The sequence below is a fragment of the Thermobia domestica genome, unplaced genomic scaffold (genome assembly GCF_964235325.1).
Source record: "Thermobia domestica unplaced genomic scaffold, izTheDome1.hap1.1 HAP1_SCAFFOLD_209, whole genome shotgun sequence".
NCBI lineage: Eukaryota > Metazoa > Arthropoda > Insecta > Zygentoma > Lepismatidae > Thermobia > Thermobia domestica.
In genome coordinates this window covers 91,361-98,779 of record NW_027655934.1, presented here as the reverse complement: position 1 = coordinate 98,779, position 7,419 = coordinate 91,361, and the positions used below count along the sequence as shown (strand labels likewise).

General features: G+C 35.0%; 1 pseudogene; it reads right to left on the bottom strand.

Moving 5' to 3' along the window:
- Positions 1-218: 218 nt before the first annotated feature.
- On the bottom strand, positions 219-599 carry LOC145676549 (protein GVQW3 pseudogene; annotated as a pseudogene).
- Positions 600-7,419: the final 6,820 nt, after the last annotated feature.

Below are 7,419 nucleotides of genomic sequence, written 5' to 3'. Positions count from 1 at the left end.
AATTAACATTGTGTTCACATTGGATCTTGCTTCTCGCGACTTTTTTGTTCTCGGTTCTCCTGGTAGCTTCCATTCCTTGCTTTGAGATTTGAGCTCCACATCGAATTCGTAAAACCAGGACTCGTCTCCAGTGATGACTCGGTTAAGAAAGTCCCCTCTTTTCTCTGCTTCCAACCAATCCTCACAGCACTCAACCCTCTTTGCTTGCTGTTCTGGAGTCAAGATATTCGGTAGACTTTCGCACACAATTTCTTCATTTCAAGTTTTTGTGTCAGAATTTCGTGAACGATTGTTTTGGGAATTGACAGCTCGTCAGCAATCATTTTGACTGTGAATCTACGGTCTTTAAGAACACAACTCCGAATTCGTTCAACATTTTCATCAGAACTCGATGTCGACGGGCGTCCTGGGCGAGGGTCTCCTTTCACGTCTTCTCGGCCTTCCCGAAACCTTTTTAACCACTTGTTCACGGTTGGTTCCTTCAGAGAATTGTCTCCGTACACTTGTTTCAAACATTTAAAAATCTCACGGCCATTCTTACTTAGCTTTGCAAGAAACTTGATGTTGATGCGCTGTTCCTCAATCAGAGAGAGCTCCATGCGGACGGCAGATGAAACAGGGTAACTCAACAAGCAGCCACACACTCCTACTGGCACGCAGAGCGCTCTGACTTGAACTGAGCGTTGATGGAATTGGCTACAGCAGTAGTGCCACCTGGCGGTAACTGCAACCTGTAAAATAAAATTCTTATTCAACATTTATACGTATTTTTCGGACAACCTCGTACATACACCAGAAGGTTTGGACAATCGCAAGCTGGAACCAATCACAAACGTGTCTTTAGTTTCTATGGCTAGAGTCGAGGGTGAAAAATGTGCTGATCAGAAGATGCTGTCTACAATGCAGTGAGCAGAATGGGTGGGTCAGAGGGGTCATAGTAGTTGATAGGTCGCAGTGGGTCACATGATGTTAACTTACGACCTACTGACCCACTTAAACTCGATCCATTTGACCCACTGATCTACTCCAACCAAATTTATTTGGATAAGGACTCACGAGATATCACCACAATCATGACTCCCAAGGGATGTTTCCAATATACAAGAGTACCAGTTGGTATTAAGACTGGAAGCAATCTTATGGCTAGAGTAATGCAAAAAGTGTTAGATTTGGGATCGAAGGAGGTTAAAGTGTACTTCGATGATGTCCTCATCTCATCAAGGTCACTAGATGAACATAAAAAAACTATTGTAAAGGTGTTGGATATATTTCAAAAATTTAATATTACAATATCTCCTGACAAATGTTTAATGTTTTATCATAAGAAATTACTTCGGTTATATTATTAGTGGTGATCAAATGGAGATTGACCCAAACAGAGTATCTGCCATAACCAAAATTCCTTCTAGAAATAGAGGATTGATGAAGATACTAAATTGTTCAGTTATTACGCTAAATTTGCTCCGGAATTACAGGAAATGATTTGTCCGTTGAGTTCTTTGAAGTCGACTAAGGTGAGATTTGTTTCGACTTCGGAACATCAATCCGTCCTCGATAGGTTAAAGAAAATTTTGGTTGAAAATGTAGTTTTGAAAACGTCGGATTTAAATAAACGGTTTGTAATTAACGTGGATGGCAGTGGTAAAGGAATTTCAGGGTGCTTCTCACAGGAAAACAGTCTAGGGGAGCTCCAGCCTGTTTGTTTTTACTCCAAAAAATTGTCAGGCCGATAAACATCGGAGTATATATTAGATTGAATTCATAAGTTTAAGACAATATCTAGATTCAGACACTATATAGTGAATGAATTTGATGCTTTAACTGATAATAAGGCTTTGATAATAAGGATTCTGACTAATTCTAAACGCCTTTTGAAGTATGGACCTCTGGTCGAAACTTCGTCAATTCAGTTTCAAAATTAGGCATATTAGATCTGGTGACAATTTAGTAGCGGATGTTTTGACAAGTTTATGACTCTTTCGAGTTTCATATTTTGGATGGTCCCATGGGTTTAGCAACATTTTCTAGTAATTTAAGATTAGCAAATACCTAGAAATTGCCGTTGGTGAAGGAACCATTGGATATTTTGCAAAGGGAAGACCTCAACCATCTGATATAATAGAGAAATTGGAAAGAGGAGAAGCGTGTTCCGGTTCTATTTTGAATAATAATATTTAATGAAAAGATGTGTCAGCTATCAATCCATTTAAGGTTGTCGTACCAGTTAACTTCAGAAGAGTGATGATTGAGCACTTCCACGATTATCGACTCGTCGGAGGGCATTCAGGTACGTATAAAACGATTTAAAAACTTATGAAGAAATTTACTTGGGATAGTCTGGCAAAAGATGTTAAGGAATATGTTAGGTCATAGTCTGGCAAAAGATGTTAAGGAATATGTTAGGTCATGTAACCAATGCCAACTTTCCAAGGAAGATAAAAGAAAATGGGTTTATTAGTATCTGAATTTAGGTAGAGTTGATTCTCATCGGTTCTTTGTTATAATTGGAGCGTTGCCTACCTCTAAAGGTTATAAGTTCATCCTTATTGGCGTAGAAAACGCATGCCGTTCTGTCGTATTGGAAAAACTGAGAACTATTAGTTCAACGGTTATTGCCAATAGGATGTTGGAAATATTCAGTAGGTTAGGATTCCCTGAAGCAGTATCAACAGATAATGGCTCGGTATTTGTTTCCGAATATTTTCGGAAAATTTTGTTTGGACTTGGAATAAGACATATTCGTTTAAGTCCATAACACCCGGAGGGAAACCCGGCTGAACGTTTCATAAAAACGTTAAAATCTTTTCGTGCATATTGTGCTGAAAAAATCTTTGGTCATGTTTGATCCCAGAGCTACAATACATTCTTAATATTAGTGAACACGCTGATCTTAAGATGTCTCCAATCGAAGCTTTTAATGGATGTCCTAGTCGGTACACACCTTTAAAAATCCGATGGAACATCATAGAGACCGACTTAGGAGGGAAATCGACATTAGATATATGGTCTAATGCTCTGAGACAAAAAGCTGGGCAAAAAGAAGACAATGATGAAAAGAAGAGAAGTGAATTTGCAGCTTGGAGAAAGTTTTTATTCTTTCACATATCAAGTCTTCTTTAAAAGACAATGTTGCTAGATCTCTAAGCTATAAATGGTTGGGTTCTTTGTTATAAGGAAATCCCTCACCCCGAATACATTATTGATTTCCGATGTGGAAGATACCCTAGATTCCTATCGTAGATCTCGCGTTTCGCAGGCAAAGGTTTATCGAGAACGTAGAAATTAGTTATCAATTGAATCATTGAGGAAATTATTAGAGAAATATATAATTCTGTATTAGGTGTTAAATGTTTAGTATTATGTTGTTCATTATTATTAGAAAGTTTGAATCCAAGTAAGTTTGAAAGTTTATAAGTAATGTATTTTTGCCAGAATACATTAAAAGTCAAAGTATATAAGAATACATTAAAAGTTAACGTATGTAAGAATACATTAAAAGTCAAAGTATATCAGAATATATTAAAGATCAAGGTATATAAAACATTAAAATCAAGGTATATAAGAATGAATAATTGCGCAAATTTGAGAAATGTTAATTATTTTATGTATTTGTGTATCTTATACTTGATGATATTAATTTATTATGTATCTTATAATAGTGTTTGTATTTTATAGATTAACCAAAAAATTGTTCTGCATGTCGATTTTTGTCACTGACGGAGGATGTAGCAGGCAGCTACATGGGTACCTGGATTTTCAGCTCGTCGGGATTTTTGGTATTTTGGTTGCCTGTCGAAGACGAAAAATGCAGAAGAAAATAAAAAATAATAAATTAAGAGAATAGGAAGTTAATGAAAGAATCGTTAAAGACATGTATAAGAAAATTGGTTGTTTGTAAAGTTACTTTTTAATAAGAAGATAAAGGAAGGAAGGAAGGAAGGAAGGAAATTGAAAGTAAGGCAATGAGATCGGAATTGCTGTTTGGCAACATTAATTCTAAGTCTTGGTGGTGTGGCTCGTTCTTTGCTGCCATGACTATTCGGATCGTCCGAGGTGTTTGGAGCCTCTTGTTTGCTCGCTATGTGTGACGCGTGTTCTGGGTTTCTCTCAGCTAGCGAGTAGTTCCAATGGTCGTACGTTTGAATGAAGAACGAGAGTATATAAGAGAAGTGAATTGGTTATAATTTACTAAGCAGAAGATTATGAATATTTGCAGTGTATCAGTGTTATTTCATTTGCTTGTTTTACATTTTGGTGAATTTGTTAGAAATTACTTTTTAGGAAAATTGCGGAAAGCGTGAAGTGAGGGTTAGTTGCGTGATTCCCTGTGCACGCTAAAGCTGTCAGTTTGTATTTCTCGTTAGTGTTTTTCAATATATTCTTTTTCGTCGTTATTAGGAAAGTAATTTCATGGAAATACTTGTTTGGTGGAATGATAACGACTCACTTCAATTTGTTCTGTGTGAATGGTAGTTAGATCTGGAGGCTAATACCATCCAAAGAGACGAGAGAGGTGAACTGCTGATTATTTGTAATGTAACAGTGGAAATCATATTACGCTAATTTGGGTAGGTGTCCAACTAGTAAGGATTGTAGCCTTATTAAACTCTTGGTGAATGGAGTAGAATTGAATAACAGAGAAAACTATGAGCAGGATTGTCAATTTGATTAATCTAGATCTTGTATTCTGCCTTCGAGTTGATAGTTTGAAAGAATTAGGAATATTTAAAGAATTATCCCCCAAGAAATTTTCGATCTAAAATTTGAAGCTAGCAAAGCATTTTTATCGTCTAAATGATCCAATGTCTTTTTAGAGAATTTATTTCTTTTGTATTTTGTCGGATCAGTTGTCATTTTCATATTTTTTTAAAAAACAGTTAACGAATTTCATTGCCTCACTTTCATTGACTTGCAAATATTCTGGTGGATGAAGTATTGATGACATATTTCTTTTGAGAAATTTTGAAGCTTTCAACAAGAGACATTGACCAAAGCTTAAAACTCACTTTATTTTAAATTATAATTTGTAACTGTTTCGGATATTTAGCATATCCTTCTTCAGACACTATCGAAATTAATGAAAATACAGACATATATATATATATATATATATATATATATATATATATATATATATAAATGTTGTTATAACAAAGTTTAAATTCTTTAACCGTCATCTCGGTTACAAATTATAATTTAAAATAAAGTGGGTTTTAAGCTTTGGTCAGTGTCTCCTTTGTTAAAACAATCAATCCAAAGCCATGAATAGTCTTACTATGTGAATCTTTTGATGAAAGGACTAAGATTATTAAGATTGATATCATTTTTCTTGTTAGATGATGATATATCGAAACATTATGTTCTAGCTATTGATGAAAGTAGTAATGATTTTGTAATACTGATTAATTCAAGAGTTATAGAATTTGTAAAATAATTGTTTAATAGTTAATTTAACCTGATTTGAAGCAAATTATTAGTAAAGCTCGTAGTAATTTTTCTTTGTAGAGAATGAATATTTAGAAACTTAGGAATCTAGGATCGATTCTGGAATTGAATTTGATTGCTTAATCAATATTATTAAATCGAGATGTTAATTATTACTCAGAATACCTGTTCAAATTGGGAATATCTTTACAGATATAAGTACATATACGAGATTTGATCAGTTTATATTTTTTATTATTGAATTGTTGTTGCGTTCGCTGAATATATATTTATCTAACATACAAGTATATATCCAGCACAAGGTTTCCCTGTAATAAAGGTTGTTATGATTGAAAATCTGGTATTTGAATTAGGTTTTGATGTGTATTGTGCCTTATCCCAATCTCTGGTGATTGGATTATTCAGACATTCAGGTAGCTGGCAAATAGTGGCTCTGCGCACCCGTAGTCTCGTCTGCTGTGGAGTTCACATTGGGTGAATGCAGGGTGATTAGTCAATTATATATGTATATATATATATATATATATATATATATATATATATATATATATATATATATATATATATATCTTTTTGTAATTGGCTGCTTGCGCTGTGTTCTCCTGGGCTTTGAGCGAATAGGGACGGTAGAAGTCTCGTCTCAATTCTCCGAAACTTCTTTATTGTTTCGATTCTCGATGACTCGCTTCTCGTCTCTTTCTCTAAATTTACGTACAAAATGTATTCCCTTATCTAGGAGTTCTCACAATCCTTCTGCGAAGTGTTGTTTTCAACTTAGTTTCTTATAATTATTAACATATAAAGAGATGTATAAGATTTACATAAAAGATTGAGTTAGTTATTTGCACGAATTAGTTTAGTGAATTTTGTTTACAATTCCAGCAATAACATCCTTGGAAATATGTGGTATATATATTTCTTATGCCCAAAAATCAATGACCCATTTTTTGTTACTTTTGTGTGTAGAAGTTAGTTTCTATTTTTACTAATATGATGAGGAAGACATATCTTCTAAATTCAAAGAAATCTCTGCGTCAGCACAGGATGAAGTGTCGTTTGACCAACCCCCTAGAGGCACCATATTGCGGCAGCTTCAGATCATCGGGGAAAACTTTCACTGCCCCCAGGAGCCCGTCGTGAATCCAGTCCCGAATTTCAGTCCTAAATTACCTGTAGGCGTTATAGCTGCAGATAAAAACATTTCTTCGGGTACCACAAATTGAAGGTTTGTTCTGATGGCTTTTCCAAGAAATGTGTATTGGTTGGTGAGTGGGTAATATTGTCTAATAATAATAATAATAGAAAAGATAAGAACATGTGTCAGACCAAAATTTATTACTACTGCATAAGAACTAACAAAGAAATTCATATTTAATATATTTTAGTAGGACAATATATCTTCAAATACATAGTTAAAAGTAGAGGCTGTTCCGGACGGAAGTCATATAGTTAAAAATTTAAAGCTTTCTTGCTCCAAAGTAAGGGGGAAAAGGTAATCTAATGCACTTAGAAGGTACAGGGCCCGATTGGGAACACTATTGCGGGATCCAGGTTCCGAACTACCTTGCATATATATTACATATACTATATAGTCCATGAGCCAGATCCCTAAAATTTGGCAAATGGTACCACTCAGGGGAGGTAAAATCCCCCAAACTTTTTCAACAGATACGTGGTCCAGCATGTCAAAATTGCTTGGTGGACTTTCGTCCGGCACAGCTTTATGCCAAATATGACGTCATCAATATGGCCGCCTACTGACTTACCATAGTAATTTTAAACGATTATAATCGCACTATCGTTCAAGATAGACACTTAATTCTTGCTTTATTGTCGAGAATATATTCCAGGCCTACATTTTAACACCAAAACCTTTCTAATCGTTGCCACCATTTTGAAATATACTGCCTGAAAATGGAGAAATGTCATTGTCACACATTCAATCGCAACATTTAGTGGCGAATAACTATAAAA